General features: G+C 48.9%; 1 long non-coding RNA gene across 16 annotated transcripts in view; it reads left to right on the top strand.

Moving 5' to 3' along the window:
• Nucleotides 1-19,733, top strand: part of LOC106032884 (uncharacterized) — a 38,802-nt gene that overhangs the window by 10,805 nt on the left and 8,264 nt on the right. For 4 of the 16 annotated variants that reach the window (XR_010834932.1, XR_010834926.1, XR_010834931.1 and 1 more), the window contains exons 2-5: nt 302-381; nt 685-4,448; nt 4,679-4,958; nt 6,699-6,798. This is a non-coding gene — a long non-coding RNA (uncharacterized lncRNA). Of the gene's footprint in view, nt 1-301; nt 382-684; nt 4,449-4,678; nt 6,034-6,698; nt 6,799-15,718 lie in introns of all 16 variants that reach the window. The other 12 variants (XR_010834930.1, XR_010834923.1, XR_010834929.1 and 9 more) reach the window with 7 other exon arrangements.

Raw genomic sequence — 19,733 nt, 5'->3', positions numbered from 1 at the left:
CAGGGTGCCCACGGGGGTGGAGGGAATGAGCAAGGGAGAAAGGTAGGCACTGCATGGGCAGACAAAGTCACTGCATGGGGCAGACGAAATCTGATGAGGACAAGCACCGAGTGATGCACATGGGCAGAAATAGGCCAAATTTCAAAAGTAGTGGGATGTTTAGCAATATAATAGAGTTCACCGTTTGATACAGGAGGGCTAGAACTTGATGAACTGAAGGTTGGAGATTTCAGTTTCAGGTTATGTACTTTGTTGCGTGGAGATGGGAAGGCCCAAGACTAATAAACTTTTGTCTCACTAGCCCTTGAATAACAAGATAAAATCTCCCAGGAGAAATGGGGATCTGATGCCACTCAGTAGACAGACTCAAGTTGTTGCAAGGTAAACTGATCCTCTGCTTTGTCTTAGCCAAAACCAAAGTCGAGTCCTGGTCTTTGGCCCTGTTAGTCACTTGTAGGCTAGGAAAGAGGTTTGTGGTGGTTGGAAGTCAATCTAATAAAGCACATTTTTACAATTAGGATGGATTACTTTAAAGAGAATGCATGTCAACATGACCTCTTCGTCTGTGTCTTTTTGGAAGAAATGCTGACGCCCCTAATTAAAATGTTCCCGTTCATAGTCACACGTGTAGTCAGAGCGTGCCAATAGCCAGGGATTTAACGTGTGTGCTGCTTTGATCTGTAGGTTTCAGGAGAGCAGTGCATCGCTGCCACAAGAGGAGGAGAGGATTTCCTATGCGTGGCTGCGCTTCGCTTTTCGGATGAAGTGTTGGTGCTGTAGCTGTGAGAACTGCAAGCCGCCGTGAGCTGTGTGTGACAATGGAATTACTGTACAGACAGGGCTGGGTTCTTAATGTAAAAAAAATGCAGCAAGGAATTTTTAGCACGTTGTCATGCAGCACTCTGTTTCCTGGCTTGTACGTTCAAGCTGTGTAATAATATTTATATACAAATGCTGACTGTGATTTTCCACCCCGGAAAAAGGAGATGTCATTTAAAAGTGCTGTGCATGATGTAAAGCAGAGATTTTTGACTTGCCTACTTGCATATGGTGTGGGTGTGTATTTTAATTGTTTGAAAAGGGATCATTTAAAAAAATATAACCTTCTTGCTACATAAGCACATTCTACTGAACTAAAGGTCATCTTGCTCTTTAAAAGTTGCTCTTGGAATAGAGGGAAGGTTCCTCATGTTGTCTTTCCCCTGTTCCTACCTCCTGAAATTTTCTGAAAAACATTAAGTAATTGTTGGGCTGAAACAGCTCTTTAGGCCATGTTCAAGCTGGGACCCAGTAACATGAGAGCTGCAGTCATGACTAAATGTGTGTTGGCACATAGAAGAGCATTTTTTTTCCCCCAAAGAACCATGCTATTCGATCTCCCCAGAACTGACACCTGCATCTTGAAGCACGCATACCAGTTCTGTGTGAATGATCACATTGATTCTCTTAAGCTTTTCTGGAGCCAGGATTTATAAACAGTTCCAAGGCAAAACCTCTGCTTATCAGCTCTAGCCAAGGAAACTCTTCAGAAATCTTTCCAGTTACCAGCACGTTTCTGATCCTGGTGTGCCGGGGCCTTGGTTTTCGTGTTGCAATCTGCGCTCCTGAGAATCTCCTGGGGGATTGTGCGTATAGAAAATAATGACACGCCGAGCTGAGATGTGGAAGTTCATCTTCTGATCTGTGCCTGACCAAAGAAGGCTGGATCACAGCTTTGTTTTATCCTATTACAATGACAGAATCCAGATGTCAAGAGCTTAAATCTTTAAAGTTCCTGTTTTTCCCCTCTGTAAATGCTGTGAAGCCAGGGCTGTCGCTCCGGCCGTGTGGCTCTGCAGGAGGGGAGCGACCGGGGGGCAGCAGCGGGCCTGAGCCAGGCTGTGCTGCTGGGTGCCCCAGAGACTGATGCTCTTTGTTGACAGCAAAATGGGCAGATCTAGAGAATAATAAGGTATTGAAATAAATTAAACAGTGGGTGGTATAAATCAATACATTTGTATAGGTGTGTTTGCTGATTTCCTGTGAGAGACCTGCAGGTGACCCGCACCAAGGCTTTCAGCTAGGACCTGGAGTGGATGGCAGCAGGAACAGGTTATCCAGGGCAGCTGGAGCCTACTTTGACTCTTTTGTTGTTGCGCATTCAAATTACTGATACTGCTTGGTACAGAGTAAGTGAGATCCCGGTTTCTCTCTCTCCTCTCCCAAAAGCAAGGAAGCTCGGAACTGTTTGAAGGAATGCAGTCAAGCGTGCCCTGGCCTAAGCGTGGCTCATTTTAACAGTACTTTTGTTTTTCTTTAAACTCGGGAATTCTGCATTCTGGTAATTTGTGTGACTAGACATGCGACTTTGTCACATTAACAATAACAGCGTTTGTGCCCCCGTGCCACGGCAGGCATGCGGTTTGTGTTTTCCTTGGCTTGCCTGCGGACATCTCACAAAATTTCCATTTTGTGAAGAATAAGGACACTTTGTGCTCTCAAAACAACTTCGCTCATTAGGCTTTGCCGTGCACTGCCTGACGTTAAAGCCCTGCTGCACTGCTCGGAGCTGCAGAGAACCGAGCGGCCCTGCTCCTCGCGTGCTCCCCACTGCGGTGGCGAGGCCAGGGGAGCGGGACTCCGTGCTGCAGCTTCTTGGCCGTCTTGGCAGGCTGTGGTGCTGCCTGGCCCCAGGAGCACGTCTGCTCTCTTCCTCGCCAAGGGAAAGGGGCGGCAGCGTGGCTTGGTGGCCGCTTCTCCACCAACAGCGGGTGCTGCTGGCCAGGGCGCTGAGAACATCTCTGCAACCAAAACGTAGCATCAGTGCCACCTCCTGCTGTTCCACGAGGGAGGAGCATGACGGACTGTTGTCAGAGGGGTAGCTGTTTGTTGTGGCCAAATACCCAGTGATTTGCTTGGAATATTAATATATAGCTGTAACAGTTCTGTGCAGGTTGCTTGATACTGACTCCCTTGATATGGTGTTTTGAAAAGAAAGCAGAAATAGTTTTATGAGCTAAATTCAGCGTAGGTTAAGAAAACCCAGAAATGCGTTCCTCCAGATGTGCGTTACAGAAATGCTGTCCAGTGATGCAGGAGCTGCTTGTTGCCGTCGGGATGGCTGCACGCAGGGCCGGGATGTCAGCAGGACTCGCTGCAGTGGGGCTGGGGGTGCCAGCCAGCCTCGGTGCCCGGCCCGCGCCGTGCACCCTCGTGGCTGTGTAGGTGCCTGCTCCAGCAGGCTGCCAGGCTCTCGCTCCTGGTGGCATTCCTACCTCCGTGACCTGAGGAGCGTGTTCAGGCACCAGTCATCCACGCGGTGCTCGGGCTTCCTGATGTGTCACCTGCTGAGCAATTGTCTGGCTCCGGGTTATTTTCACGTCTCTACCGGCAGCTGTCGGCACAGAGCAGCCTTCTGGCCCTTAAACCTGCAGGTGAGAGCTCAGGTACCAGGGAGCTGCCCAGGTCTGCACAATTTCATGAATTAATGATCAGTAGAATCATGAATTTTCATGAATTAGTGATCAATAGAAATTGGTCAATTCCTGCGACGTTGCCAATGCAAGTATTTTGTTCTCTTTTTGAGGGATTCAAGATTTTCTGGAATATCTGTGCGTGCTTACAGCCTGTGTATCAGCACCAGGCACGGGCTGTGTTGACTTCCCTTTCTTCCCCCATCTAAGTGTTAGAAAGGCCAACAGCGGAGGTGGCTGACCTGTGAGAAAAGCCCGCTCCTGCCCCAAGGACACGTGCAGGATTTCCTTGCCTGGGGCCTGCTTGCTTTGGAGATGTGAAATGCAGCATGAGACACGGGCAGGGCCCGGCTGGAGCCGTCCTCTGCCATTGCACCCACCTGGGCTGGGGTCACCTCTGCAGGGAAAGGGATCCCTTCTCCAGGGAGAACCCAACCCCAGAGACCTGTTCACTGCCCACTTTAAATGAGCTTTATTTCTGGATGGGTGTTCTTCAATTCAGCAATCCTGAGAGCACGGTGCGGGTTTTTCCCAGGCAGAGCAGCGTGGCTTTAAAAGCCCTGGCTGGATGGGGCACCGACAGCCAGCACTTCCTTCCCTAACATGGTCAAAAGCGGTCTTAAATCGGATTAGGATTTTAACAAACACTTCATGGTTTACTCTCTGCAGGGAGATTTAAAGCCCGGGGAAGATTCTTCAGCTGTTTGCTTTTCCTTTATGGAGAAACTTTACCGTGGTTGCCCTAAAAACCCCACCAAGTACAATAAAAAAAAAATCCCTCCTCAGAAAAGCAAATTACTTGACCACAGCCTGAAATAAGGTGTTCATTATCTGCTGGCACTCTTTTGCCCTCTGTTTGCAGCTTTTCTGCCCAGCTGAACTCAGCGGGGAACCTGCCTGACGCCGCAGCAGGCGCTAGTCCGCGAGCTCGGCGCTCGCCCCCTGGGAGGTACGGCGGTGGGCTCAGCAGCCGAGGGGCTCTGCCATGTTGCACAGGTGAGTGCATGGCCTCTTTGGCTTTTTTGGTGGCCTTCTGTAATTTTTTTTTTAAATCAGTTTTTGTGTGTGTATCTCCACTCGGAATGACCAGGGGCTGCTTGTACTGGGAGGAAGCTCAGGGAACTAAAGCCAGTTAGCGGTAAAGTTAAAGATATAAATAAATAAATTTTTGTTGTTAGAATAACCAAGTGCGGCCCTCTGACTTTTTTTCTATTATTGCACCTCAGGCTTTCCTGATACAGATCTCCCAGGACCAGTCGACCCGAGCACTGTGAGCCGAGGTGCTGCAGCCACGCATACCCCACCTGGGGGTCCGGGGGGCAGTGGGGGCCTTCAGGCTGCCCACGGGGCTCTGCGGGCTGCTGCCAGCCCAGCCTGGGACCTGCCCAGGGGGCTGCCATCGCCACACATGTGCCTGAGGAGAGTGTGAGCCCAACTGTCTGAGCGGTGCCGATGGCCCAGAGGTGCTCGCAAGGCTGCGCGAAGATGCCCGTCATTTACTGGGAGGTGAGTGCCTCTCTTCTCCTCTCCGTGCCCTGTGGTTTAGCTCGGAGGACGAACTAAATACAGAATGAGGACTGAACCATGCGAGCACTGATGTATGTTTTGTAGGTAACGCTTTGGAGAGAAATCATTAATTTGAAACGTTGGAATAGCAAAGAACATTTTTCAGGCTTATCAGGCATAACGTATTGTGGAAAAGAGGCTCAGAACAGATGTACTCGCAGTTTATTCCATTTATCATATTAAAAATAAAGAAAAGACAATTTCAGCTCATTTACTGCTTATTAGTTCAAATAAACAGCTTTTCTAATCAATGTGTATGGCAAACACAATGATTTCATAATTGGCAGTAGTGGTTCCAAAGCTAATGCAACTGCCCTTCTTTATTGTCTGGTAACAAGTCAGACAGTTAATACGTTGGTCTAATCCTACCCTTCGCTTATTCATTTTAGTTCAGGAAAAATTATGCTCTTATTTAAAAATTTTAAGTGTTTGAGGGATTTTTCCCCCATCCGTTTGAGAAAATGCAGCTAGGAATGAGAACGGCTGCACAGGAAGTGTTCACAAAGGCAGGCATCTAAACTACATCTGAGGGAGTCTTTTGCTCTTATTTATCTAGAGGTCTTTATTGATTTTTACTTCCCTTCCAAAAATACTGATTTAATTTATGAAGTGATAGAAGAGGCTGGGAGAATAATTTTACCTATGAGAGTGTAACATTGTCTAAGTAATTGCCCAGGAAAAAGAGAAAAGATCTGATCTGCTGCTGCAGATGTTTCTCATCTGGAATACAGACCAATTTTAGCCTTTTTTTTGGATTACTGTTTATTTTGATGCTTTATTATACTGCAATTACCAGGAAGGAAGCAGTGCACAGAAATCCAAGTGCGATGCTATTTGTACTTTAACATTTATTCAGTAACAATTTGGGAGTTTAACCCCTTTCTCCCCTTCTTCTTTGGATATTTGTGAGCCCTCGGTTCAGTCCTTTCATTGGAAACAATAAAACCTGGCGATGGGTATACGGGCCCTGCTGACACCCATCACAGCTGCTGTTGAACAACCTGAAATTTTGTAGGTGCGTTAATGCTCATTTTCTGAGTGCAACTAATGGGGACCTGCTGGCTTTTTTTGCCACCTAGTGCTTCCGTCCCTGCATTACTGTGGAAGGTTGGTTTGTGCAGGGAGTAAGGAGCCCTGTGCCGCAGCCTTCCCAGCCAAACGCGCGGGTTTGACTTCTCAGAGGAGTTTCCCTGCATGAGTGGAGTAGACTTAGACCTGCTCTGTTTTGCTAGAGGGGTGCCAAGGGCTGTAGCAAACCTTTTGTATGCCGAATGGGAGGAAGCAAGCTTATATAAATACCTTTGGATCTGGGGCTCTTTGTGACCAGGATTTAAACCTGGCAAATCCTTTCTAAAAGATGCTAAACTTGCTGATAGGTATCACCCCGTGAAACAAGTGATGTTCCCTCTGTGAACAAAGCTTCAGATCTTTTAGCTGTGCTCAGAGAACACCTTTGTCCTCTGGACCTGTACTCTTTGATGCTCTGATACACCTCAACAATCATTCCGTGTGATTATAAACATATGGAAATTGAATATAGGTGGTGGTCAAAAAGTTAATGTGCAATGTAGTGGCTTTGAAGCAATAGCCATGCTGGCTGGAGCTGGTTTTGCAGCACACACCAGTTTCTGTTCTGCTCCTTCCTCTGCCTGCCCCCCTCTCCTCTCTCTCTGTATTCAGGATCCTCCCAAAAGAAGTCTGAGGTTCAGATGAACCAAAGCAGAGCCAACGATCCAATTGCATCTTACTTCTCCAGATTTCTCTTGTGGATGTCAATACGGTGAGTGTGCCGACATCTGTTGCACGCACATGCATTTACACCCACACAGATACACGGTACAGGGCGATGCTGTGCTTTATGGCCGAGCATGGCCACAGTCACGTCTGTATCCCAACGGGGTGGCTGCAGGAAGCCAGCCCCGGCGGGAGCTGTGCTGATGGGCAGCAGGAGCCCTCCTTTTCCCGCAAGGGCTCCGGTTCTGGCCTGAGCAAACCCCGTGGTACAATGCAGCTGTTCTGCTCCGGAGGGGAGCAGGAAGGTGGGTGGATTAGGAAAAGTTTAATATTAGTAATTTTTTTTTCCACTGAGCCATGTCACGCTTGAGTCCCCCCATGGCTTCATGGCTCATGGTCACCCCTGGGAGCAGCAGCCCCACCACTGTCTGTCCGTCTGTGGCTGTGGGTCTGAGCAGCGAGACTGGTCACGCTCGGGGGGCTGTGTGGGGGAGAGCTCTGTGGGGCTTCACGGCGATGGTAACTGTGAATTAGAGCAACACCAACAGAGCCATGCAGTGTGTAATGTGGTACCTTTTGGTACCTGGCTATGGCATCCAGACCTCCCAACATTTCGTAATCCACAAATGGAAAAGTGGCACTTAAAATTAATTTATTCAGGTGGGAGCACTGTAAAACTTAAAATAAGGCTTTTGAATCACTGCACATGCATTGGAGTGTCAATGGAAAGCTTTCTGTTTGGTTTCACAGCCAGATTTCAGAAGCGATGTGTGTTGTAGCAGGTTGGGACGGGGCAATGAATGGCGAGGGAGCACTCGTGAAGCTGCGCCTGCAGGCAGGCCAGGCGCCAGGAGGCATTCGGGCACGTCGGAGGAGAGCGTTTGTCTGGGGAAGGCTGGAAGCTGAAAGGGGAGAGGAGGGAGGGGCAGAACCCAAACAGAGAGTCTTGTAAGATTAATATCTATGTTTTATTTTGCACGCTGCCGTTTCCCTCATTTTCTCCCTGGCACGCTGTGTGCTTGTCGGGGTTTGTGTGCATCGCCGTGGGCAGGAGTGCTGCGGGCAGCGCTGCAGAGCAGCTGCCTGTGCCCTGAAGACAAAGCAGAAGGGAGCTGTAAAACAACCACAGGGATGCAGGGAGAGCGAGCGAGCGCACTTCTCCTTTGCTTGTTTAATCTGACACTGTCCTTAAACATAAGGTCATTTTATAGCCTGCTCGAGGGCTGCCAGGCAGAGGAAGTTACCTTGCAAAGGAAGGAACTGGCCCGTACTGTCCAAATATTGCCAATTGTGTACTGAATGGAGGCCATAGCCCGGAGAACCCAAATAGTAGCTCTTTGTGTCCGCAGTCGCCTCCTGCCAAAGTACTTTCCATAATTAGGCGTAAAACATATTTACATTCCTGTTGTCTTTGGTCTTGGGCACACACCTGTATGTGTGTAAGCGCACGAGGTGCAGGCATATCTATCCCTGTGCATTCAGAAAATGCCCAGCACTTCTGAGAGCAACCGTAGCAGCTGATGTGAGTGACTGGGACGTGAACTTTGAGCAAGTTGGGGATCCCTCAGGGATCCCCCATGTGAGAGACAGAAGTCCATTGGGCTCATCCCTGTGCCGCGCAAGGGTACAGTCCCCACCTAGAAGGATGCTGTATTTTGCCTGAATGGGAAGCTCCTGGCTGAATGCTTCCTTTTAAAATTCATTGACGTTTGCAGGGAAACCAGAAAAATGGGCTTAAGTCAAGAATGCAATAACCTGACTTAGAAGTGCTCTCTGTGGCAGACACTCATCGCTCGCAGCATTTCTGGCTGCATGAAGATAAATACAATAGTGTGCAATAAAGTACTGTGTATGGCTGTATCTCTAGTGTGTTCATAACACAGTGGCTGATGTACAACAGCTTCTCAGTGTGTGTTTCTCCCTTTCTCCATGATAACTAGTAGCCAGACATTGATTAGTTCAGTTTTTTTGGGGAAAAAATGTCACGCAGGACAACTGGATACTTGAGAGGAGAGATTCCTGACAGGCGTCCAAGGGAGCACGGCGTGGTCACGTGGCACTGGCTGCTTGCCTACTTCCAGCTGCACAGCTTCATTAAAATGCAGCCAGAAATACATTAATTGCTATTCTAACATAACTTTCCCGTGCAGGCAGCGGTGCAGCTTTCACATCCACATGCTCGGGGCAGAGATGGGAGACGGTCGTTGTGAGGCATGGGCACAGACCAGGCGAGGGGCGCTCTCCTCCTCCCACGAGCCCCCGTTGTGCTCTGCCGTGCCCCAGGGCTGCCCTGGGATGCGCTGCCCACGGGGGACCCCGGCACGCAGAGGGGGGGAAGCAGGCAGCAGCCAGCGTTGTGCTCCGGGCTGGGGCAGCCGATGCCCAGGTGCCGATGGAAGGCCCGGCTGTGTGAGCGGTGCGGGATTGAGCCGTGTTGGCAGCTCCTGCTCAAGGGCCCTGCACGTAGCGTGGTTCTGGCTCCTGCTGCTCCTGCCTGGCCTCCAGCAGCGTGCCTGGTGCAGGTTTCTGCCAGGCTTGTGCAGCCTTCGGCGCAGCCCCAGGCACTGCAGGCGCTTCCAGCCCACCTCTGCACGAGGGCTCCTCTGACAGGTGTTCCCAGTGACAGCTCCAAGCAGATCCTCTCAAACGGCCGAGCGTGGGCTCCTCACCGTGTGGCAGTCACAAAACTCCCCGGTTTGCCAGGGTGACCCCTGCTCCTGGTGGGAAGCTACTTGCAGTAGTCCTGCGGAAATTTTCAAGCCCAGGATCGTGCTTGCTCTGCTCGGGAGTTTGCTTTTGCTCCGGATGCCTTCTGCGTCTTCAGGCGCTTAATGGAAACGCCAGTGCTCGCACTTGGAGGGCAGGCCGGAAAGTTTATGTGGACTTGTACAAGTGCCAGAGTGACATTTTTGTCAGCCGGAAGCCTATTTCCATTATGCCTTTGTCAGACTTTGCCTCAATAGAGGGGAATTTGGGGCTTTCTGTGTCAAAGTGCTGTACAAATGTTATCTGAGGCCTTTACCACCCATCAGTGCTGCGGTTTTGTGCCGTTATTGGGAAGCATCCTGAAGCACTTGAGCAGGAACAGGGCAGGTGAGGGTCAGTGCTCTCGCCCTGAGGGAAATGCTCGATGAGGTTTTTTTAATTCTTTCCTCCCTGTGTGTTCACTGCTTTAGATGCACACTTGTGCATACGCTCTTCTATTTAGCCCGGTTTTCTTCTATTTCTAGCTCCAAAATTTCTCATCTTCTCAACAGGGGAGATGCCTGCTCTAGCAGGGGAGCGGGACTTGAGGAGGAGAACCCTGCAAAAACCTCGGGCTGGGGGCTGTTCAGACCCGGGCTGGCTGGACGCCGGGCTTCTCATGGTGCCAGCTTCCACACTTGCAGCTTTGGTTGTTTGAGCACCTTTTAAAAAACTTGCTGTAGGTTAGTAAAACAAAATACCCTTCACAAAGCATTCACTTTTTGTTTACTACCTTAAACTTCTCCTCTTTTCTTGCTCTCCCAAAGCCTGCTGGCGGGAAGAAGCAGGCGGCTGCGGCGGTGTGGTGGTACCACGGGGAGCCCCGGCCACTCTGCCACAGCTTGCTCGCCTTCTGTGACATCTTCTGGGCAATAAAACTGCTGCTTTGTTTGGGTGTTGATAGTACATGGCACCTCCAAGTGCCTGGCCTGTCGCTGGAATGCTCTAAGGGCATTGAATGTCTATAGACATTCAGTTGTCATCCTGAGCCCTGAGTGACTGTCACCCCCACATCTCCTTCCACTTTGTGTGTATCCACCTATATAGAAGCTTGGCTGCATCACAATTAAAAATCCTTTATGCAAGAGTGAGATCTGCAGACGTGTCTGTGTGCTAGTGCGTGGCTTTGGGCAAATTATTCCACTCTGTGGACTGAAATTTTGGTCCCACTGGTGGTGGCGGGGGCAGTAATGTCTAAAATGCTGTAGGGGTGTTGACCAGAACTTCCCATGCAGTGCTGGGGTCAGTACAGTGCAGCTCCTCACTACTTACCTACACAGAAAGTCGCACAGTTGCTGTTAGAAACACCAGCAATTTTGCAGGGTTGACTTAAAAACACGTCTTCAAGCAGTGCAAGGTGGCCTCTAGTGAAATGAATTGCCACACATGGAGCTCTGAATAACTCAAATGGAGGGTTTCACGTGAGTGTGTATATTATGCTCATACACAGCTCACGAAGATGGGATGGCCAGATTTTACCCCCAGAGACCTGCTTTGGCTTGAATTGCAGAGCAAGGAGTTTGAGATCATAGCATAACCAAGAGATGCCTTAAGGTTAACAAAATCAAAAGAAATAACCCTCACATGGGTATTTCAGTGTTTTTTCTCACTTTGTTTTTGTTTTGTTTTTTTAGACCAAGCAGGAAGAAGTGTGTTAAATAGGGATAATTTAATAAATGCACACTGGAATCATAACACGTCTTTACATTCTGCTGTTTTTTTGCAGTACTGGTTTCTCAAGAGCACTGTGGCTTGGCCCCTGTGGAAATATTTGTCCTTTGTTATGGGACATCTGTCTTTAAAACAAGTTCTTTCTTTATCTCAAGTTTAAAGTGAAAAATTCCCAGGTTTGGAAGCATGTTAGAATTTCCTGTTCCAGCTGCATCTGCACTCAGTCCCAGGAACAGACACTTGGCTGTAATAAAATAAGGAAAAACACACCAAAAAAAAAGGCACTAAATCAGTGTTGCAGGTAAAAAGGAGCAGCTGAGGAAAAAAAATAAAATATTCAGAACATAATGTTTCGGAAGTCCATCAAGCAGTTTTCAGGATAATTTTCACTTATTTCGGAATAGCTCCTACCACCGGGCAGCCTCTAAAAATAACAAGCCCAAACCTCACCCCTGCTGATAAACACCACGGACTTGCTTGTGGCTTATCTAATGCCTGAACATCTGTTCCTCCATTGCTGAGAGGTCCTCTTGTGCTGAGCTAATGCAATTCCCTACACAAAGGTTAAATAAAGTTGAGAGGCTCTGACCAGTGGCTTCGTGCCGCAGAGGCCAGCTTTGCAAAAACGCTTCCCTGAGGAAGTGTCCAACTCTAATTCAGAGAAAAACTCAGGAGGGGAAAAATGTCACCTAACCTGGGATTCATCTCCGAGCTTTTCGATATGAGAGGAAGATACTTTAATATGGAAAGCACGATTCGAGGAAGGTAGTTCCCCCAGGTCTGAAGAGTTGGTGATGGTGGTATGCTCTGTATTCCCTTTCTCCTGCTGTGGCAGCTTCATCGTCTGCCTGCCGGTTGGATTCCAGGCCAAAGACCTGTTTGTGGAGAACGTGCAGCACGTGTGCAGGGAAAAAAGCACCTTGTAACTTTGATCAAGACGAATTACACAGTCTGCTTGATTCAGGAAGTATCAAATGTATATAATCCTGTAGCAGCAATTCAATATTTAAGGAGCTGTACATGCAGAATTATGGGATTACCTGTAATCCTGTCTTCGGTCTTTCTCTGCTTGGCAGACCCAATAACATCCTGGGCGATCCCAAAACACAGCTGATACCTATCATGGAAAATAGGTCGTGTTTGAACCACCCATCTTCAGAAGAAAAGGTCTCTTACTGACACATTTGGACAGGGTGGTTCACAAGAGCTTGCCCAGCCCCGTTCCCATCCTGCCTGGCTGTCAGTGGCTAGGGACTGTATGTCTGTAAGTCTGGCTGGGGGGCAAAAATATCCAGTACTGCCTGTGGTGGCATTTCTGCATCAAATGCAGTGGGTTGGGACATATCTCAATGTCTGGGGAGTGGGTTAGAATTCAAGGGTTAGAGTTCATAAGATTTAAACCTGCCATGTCTTTCTATTTGCTTGTGTTGGTTCATCTTTATTTATTCTTTTTTCTTTCAATTAGTTTTTGGATTTTGGACAGTTTAATTTCGTTTGTTCTGTCCCAACCTTTATGGATAAAAACATTTTTAAGATTTAGATTATGATTTTGTCCATATCATGGGATCCCAGCTTTTGGGACTTTAAGGGACTTCTAGGAATGTCTCCACCCTGAGATTCAAAATAAAATTATGAAAGAGGGCAGTAGGATTTGTCTAAATGCAAGTGATGTAGAACTGAAATAGAAGAACCAGAGAATAGACTTAATAATATGGTAAATCTTGCATCTAGCAGCTACTTCAAAATATCTGCATGTCCTGTTGAGAACCATTGTGTTATCTGCCAAAGAGCAGTTCTTGCGATGTGACTAATTTTGGCTGGACAGCTGCCTTTGGCCAATCCGAACAAATTGGGCTGTGTTGTGTTTCTGCATGTGGAAAGGCCAAATTAAAGATCCCAGGTGAGAGGCAGGGACAGAAAGCGGGTGTGAGCTGCTGGCCCCTTTCTCTCCCCCAGAGAGCCTCTTTTTTTCTGCCTCTTTTGGCGTTTTCTTCCTAGGTTTGGTCTTTCCACTGCTGCCACCTCCTGAGGCAGCCCTGCCCTCCAAGCCCTGCGTGCACCCATGTCTCTGCTGGGGAAGGAGGGAAAGGAGTGGGCAGGGGAGGTTGCTGCAGGGGGATGTGAGGCCACCCTTGGGAGGGGATGCCGTGAGGTCGGGTGGATGTGGCAGATGGGGGAGCCTTTGGGACGAAGGACCTGCCAGCCAGCTGCCCTCTGCCTTGGTGCCACCTTCCTGGCAGCCCGCTGGCTCCTTGGAGGAGCAGATTTGTTGTAGTTGCGACCAGGTTTATATTTCTCAGAAGTCAACACGCTGAAGAATAAGGGATGCTGTGCCCATGTGCACGGCTCGAGCGAGTTATTGACAAACAGTGTCCACGCTTTTACTTTTCTGCCCTGTCTTCCCAGTGTCAGCTTTCAGCTCCTCTGGCTGCCACATCCTGCGAGGCTGCAGTTCATACAAAGTAGCAAGAGCATCAAAGAGGGGATCATGAATAAAAAACTGCTTTATGACATGTCTTCAAAGTGCCTTTTTAAAAGTTCAAAGGACATAAGGAAAGGAGGGGATCAAAATCAAAGGAAGATCAGGGGGAGGGAAATTAAAGCCTCAGAGGAACTTTATGGCATGTTTTCTGTAACACTTTCAATGCCAAAATCAGGCGTGTTCCAAGCACTGGCTCCCCTGGTTCCTTCTTCCCTGGCACTGGTGTCAGCGCCGCTCGGCAGCCGCCAACAGCTTCTGTCCTGCTCACGGGCACGAGGCTCTCACAATTGTACTTTCTTTCATTAATTTCATTTAAGACCAAAACTCGCAGTTCTGCTGCCTCCAGGCCAAGAGGAAGATACTGGTTCTGTACCAGACGGGAGCTCTGGGGTTGGGCTTAAATAACTGCTCCACTCCCGGGGAAGGACAGCTACGGGAGGTGGTCACGGAGTGTGATCTGCAGGTAGCTCAGCGGGTCTGAGATGGTCTTTTCTCCTGAGCTCCCGGTGCCTGTCCCTGACAGAGCTCAGCTCCTGGGCAAGGACTTTATTTGCCGTCTTTGGGAGCCTCCTAGGCTACGGGGCTTATCGTTACTGAAAAACACTTTTTTTTTTTTTTTCCTTTTTTTTTTTGTTTTCTTGGTCTCATCTCTTCCAGTCTTCTACTGCAGAGCCCAATTACTTAGTCCATGTCTGGAAAATTTTCATCCCTGTTAGGGGAAAGGGACTTTTCCTTCTAAGAAAAGGCTGTGGGGTCTGTCTCTAAGTTAGAAGAGAGAAGCGAAGCACAGCTGTCTGTATGAATGCCCCAGCTGCCATCTAGGGACTCTGTACTTATGAAGACGTGGAAGAAACCCCAATGAATGAGCTGTACACTTAATATTCAGTAGGCTCTTAGTTTGATCATTTTCCTGCTTCTCTGTGTCTGTTCTTAAACAGTATAGAAAAGCAATGCACTGAGCAAGGGAAAGGAGTCAGGCTATTCCTGACCCAGGATCAGACCCCCCCTTTACTGATGGGCACGTGCCCGCGGGATGAACTGGAACCTGCTGGGGGAGCAGGGCATAGCCTGGGGCAGGGATGGTCTCCGGAAGGGACACGGAGCAACGGCTTTGCCAGTTTGTGTTGCAGTTTTGCGAGTTTTCAGGCTTGTGTGTTTAAATGGAAGTGGAAACCCTGAGAAGCAGAATTAATTATCTGAGAAAAAGTAGGTGTCTGTGCAGGGATGAGAGGTTCATGCTCAAGGGAGTCGTGGCGCTGCCTCCGTGTTCCTGTGCACCGCAGCAGAGCAGCCCTTGGGGTGGTTTTTCTTGCTGACCATGTCTAAACCATCAGCCAACAAATGCATTTCACACTTAGGGGTAATGGCGTTTCCTCCTTTGACTGCTGCTGGAGGATTTATGGAGTCATCGTGTGTGCATTGTTTCTGCAGCAATAGTCAGTCCTCATCCCACCCAGGAAAACTCACCACATGAAGCTCTTTTAACGCAGATGCTTTCCAGGGCTGCTGCTCAGAGGAAGTCCGAACCCCCTGCTGAGCACTTCTCATCCTACCTTTTCTCCATACACTTACTACGCACCTTGCTGTGCTCCCTGGTTTAGGCAGTCATCCAAAAATAGTCGGTAGCGATGCATGTCTGTGAGATAAAATTCAGTATGTGCTGTGCTGTTGTGGAGGTCTCGAACCTCAGTGCGTGGGCGGTGTTCTGGAGAACAGCTAGTGCAGGGAACAAATTGAATGGCTTGTCTTTCACCCAGAGAGGTCCCAGATTCACTAAATATCCCTGGGAAGGGCACCACAAGGTAAAATTCAGTAAGTTTTTAATATATCTCAACAAAAAAAAAAAAAGGAGTTGCAAGTTTTATTCATTTGTAACTACAGGGGGGAATTTAAGGCATACTGAGTAAATAATCAGACTGGAATTTGCCTTAGAAACTGGGGCTAAGATCTGTAAGGTTTGTTTGAAGGAGAGAATTTGCATCCAGGCAAGATCCTTTCATACGAGCTCTCTATATTCATTGATAGGAAGAGGGCATGTCTAAGTGACCTGTTGGCTTTATTTCCCCAGCACTTGCTGAGCCCCTGGGGCAGGATTTCCTCTTCCAACCCACCTCCAGCGCTGCAGGCAGGTGTGCGGCGGCGCCCCGGGTGCTGTGCCTGGGCAGCGCGGGGCAGGACTTACGCACCCAGCGGCTCCTCTCCCGACAGCCCTTCATAGCACGCACGTTAGAGGATGTGACAGTGTTTAGGAGGTTATTAATGGCTTCCCATGTGAACCGGGAGCCTCGTGATTTCCATCCACCTCACCCAGGGTCTGGAAATAGAAAGGGGTTTTAGCCGCGCTTCCCCAGGCCTTGCTGCGTCGCGGGGTTCCCGGCAGCAACGTGGGCTGCTGTGGGAAAGTTCTTGGTGCTCGGGCTTGTTTTCCCTGCGGGGGGAAGAAGCAGTGAGTCAGCAGAGCTAAAGACGTCCGTCACTGATGTCAGCGCTTCCCTTTCGACTGTCCGACGCTGCTCCTCTCTGTTGTCGCAGCTGGTGGAACCTTGTGCTGGGCACTTGGGCCGTAGGGCGAAACCATTCACCCTCAGGACAGCAGTGAATGAAGACTTGGTGCGCCACGACCGCACAGTGGGACTCCTGGAAATTAAAAGGTGGATGGGCTGCTAGTTGGATGGATTTAAAGCAGTTGTTGTGCCTGCCAGAGTGAGGGGCAGAGAGTCAGCAGCAGCCTGCAGAGGGTCCCTCTCAGGGTCATTCGAGTACACTACAAACAACTCCATAAAGAAGAGGATCTCAATGATATTTTTTCTTCTTCCAATCTAAAAGTCAGCGGCTGTTGGCTTGTCTCAGTGTCCTGCCCTCCACCTGCTGCAGGTGGGCTGCTGCCTCGCATATCCCGCAGCTTTGTGTTTTTATTTTAATTTTATTTTTGCGAGTGTTGCCAAGGGGTGGAAGCTGGGAGTTCCATGGAAGTTCCCCACGGAAGCTGCTAGCCCTACCCAGGCGCACAACTGGTGTAAAAGGGAGGGGGGGGCTCCCTGAAAGCCAGACCACCAGCAGCACAAAGGAAAATGCGGGAGTCCTCCTCCACTTGTACGTGGGCACGTGCAACAGAAACGCAGTTTCTTGCTATTTCTTGGTGAAGCTCATGGGCTGCTGGAGCCAGGGGCAGAGGGAGGGCTGGGGCTGGAGACGCGGGGCGATGCTCGCTGCACCTCCCGGCACCGCCGCCTGCTCGACGCGCTCCTTGTCCCGACGCTGTTTTTCTCTGCTCTGCTCAGACTGCAAATGGCTATGCAAATTCCTGAATATTTTCCTACTTCCTTTTTCAGATGTCTAACATTATGTATTATTTTCTGATACTTACCTAAGCCGGGAAATCTGTTTTCCATCTCATTTCAGCCAAGGTTTTCTTTTCAACCAGTCCTTCCCAGCATTTTCCTGTAACACTTCTGGTTTGCTGAGTGAACTTCGCAATATGAGGATAAATGAAAGTGAAAATGTAGTGCTTGTCACATACTTGCTGTTTAGAGAAGCTTTTCTTTTTTTTTTTTTTTTTTCCTCTGGGTTTGAAGAGAGCAATATAAATCATTGATTTAAAAACAGGGTAATTTAACAAGATTATAGGAGAGAGAAAATCCACTTCCTACCCAAAGTAACAGTCTCTTAGCTTTCTCCACCTACACAAGCCATATGCATCCTCTGCGCTGCCTGAGATCCTCTTTTGTGTTTTTCTGGCAAGACTGTGGTATAATAATTGAAGTCCATATGCAAAGCTTTCTCTGTGGAGCCCACACTGGTCTTTTAATTACTTTGTAATTGGGCAGAGCGTTACCATCGCTCAGCCCCCAGTCTGCTCTGCCACGTTAGGGATGTTAAAATCTCAAAATCCCAGCTCAGAGGCATTTGCTAAAGGGTTGCCTTTTGTTACTACCTCCCCTTTCAACATCCAGAGCAAACACTATGCTTCTGAGCAGTAAGGAGTGGTGCGTGCCGGAGCCGTTCTGTTCACATACACGGGTGCGATAAGGGAAAAACTCTCCAGAACAGGGCCGTGCAGTTTTGTGGACACCTAAAACCCAGCCACCATTCGGACTTGGTCGCATCACCCCGTGTGCTTTGTCCCCGTGGCTCTTCCTTGCAGCGCTGGTCCCTCTGCGGGGCTGAAGCGGGGTGCCCCTCCGGGTGGCCCCACGGGCACCGCCTGATGCTTCTGGCGGCCAGGCTGAGAAACAGCCACAGCACTCGTCAGCACGGCCTGTCGGAGCAGGTATTGCACAAACGCTGTCAAACCGATGTACGTCCAGTTGCGATTACCTCTCTCGCTGGGAGCTGGGCCCCCCACCAGGCGCGGAGGCTAGAGTCAATAGATGTTTTCAATAGATGTAGCAAACCTCACACGAGCACCGGATTCTAGGAGCCAAAACTCCAGAATAAGTTCTTGTAAAACAAGCATCAGCATCATTTTGGTTGTCAGTTTACCAGTGACAAGCACCAGAAAAAAAGTGTCTTGGAGCCTGCCTCGCTCTGAGCTGGAGGACAGGGTTCCAGTAATGAATTTTCAATGAAGCGTTTTTCTAATTATAGCAAATTATTTTTACAAATATTTTCCTGGGAAGAGAGTCTGAAATTAGAGCCAAAAAAGTGGAAGACCGAGATGTAGACAGTTCTTGAAAAAAAAAAAAAGACTACTTGCTAATTCTTGTATTATTATCAGGCCAAATACTTCTTCAAAATGCAGAACAACAGACTTCTGAGCTTGCTGAATAAAGCCAGCAAATGCTGGCAGAAGGCTATAACTGGTCGTGTGTGCATTTCTAACCTGCACATCCGTATTCATGGGTTCTCATGAACATCTTTTATATGTGGTCTTTGAGTCCTTGAAAAATTGGAACGGTGACATCCAAACCAGCTCTGCCCTGCGGTGCGGGGCAGCTCCCGGGGGTGCTCCAGGCGGCAGCGGTGGGGGCCAGCGGGTGCAGGTGCTCAGCCAGCAGCAGAGGACAGAGAACAGCTCATGGCCCGAGCAGGAACCCAGGCTGGCCTGCCCCGGAGCAGAAGGATTTTGTATCTGTTTTTCTATCTAAATGTCACGACTGACTTCTATTATTTTTCCAGAGCAGACTTACTTTCCTGGTTGCAAATGCTCTCAGTTTTGGTGCGGGGGAAAATGAGTTATTATTAGTTATCACTAGCAGAAGTGTAAAAATCCGTCTCTGGAGGTACTATGGTACTATGCCATGCGAATGTGAAGGAAGCGCATGTTTGTGCCGGTGGAGAGAGCTTTGCCTGCAGGCAGGCTCAGTGCCACCTGCTTTCCAGGAGAGATTTCCAGTGCCTGCTGCACTGGAAATGCTGGGGCTTTCAGCACCATAGCATGCTGTTTGTGTGCATGCCATCGCTCTTATGCTCAGCTGGATAATTTAATTAGAAGTTAACCATGGAAAAATCCATAATACTTGGATATAGGTGGTGTGGGCTGTGAATAACCGGTGAATAACCTTAACGCAAACCTGAATGTAGGTTATTGTTCATCAAAAAGGAGTCAGTTAACTGCTTCTAAAACAACAAAAAAAATCCCACCGCAAATCCCCAAGCCCCAACAACAACCACGTGGTTTTCACAGCCTCAGCCCAGGCAGCCCTTGGCAGGGGAGGCTGGTGTGGTGGATGGTTTTGGTCGCGGGCTCTGCTGGTTTTCGAAGCAGGGACCATTGGCCCTCCAGGCAGGGCGCAGAGCAGAGGTGGCTCTGGGAAGCCTTTTAGTAATACAGGCAATGGGTATTTTATGGCATGCATGTAGTTGTTTCATGAGGAATTTGAGGTAAATCTGTCCTGGCTGTCGAAACCTCATCTGGAAGCCGTGGTGACCGCAGTCTGTTAGCAAACTCTGCAGTAGCTCGCGGTGAGCGCGCTCATGAAGCACCTAAGGGTTAAAGACGGATCGTTTCCCTCTCTCCCCCAGCCAGTAAAGGTAATTATACCACCATCTATTTAGCTGCTGAAGAATTTGCCATTGAGTAGATAGGGCCCTGCTTCACCAGAGCCCTTCAGCAGTCCAACAATATCGCATTACCCAGATTG

Source organism: Anser cygnoides, chromosome 14, assembly GCF_040182565.1.
Source record: "Anser cygnoides isolate HZ-2024a breed goose chromosome 14, Taihu_goose_T2T_genome, whole genome shotgun sequence".
Taxonomy (NCBI): domain Eukaryota; kingdom Metazoa; phylum Chordata; class Aves; order Anseriformes; family Anatidae; genus Anser; species Anser cygnoides.
The sequence above is the reverse complement of the archived record's forward strand: the minus strand, read 5'-3'. Positions and strand labels throughout refer to the sequence as shown.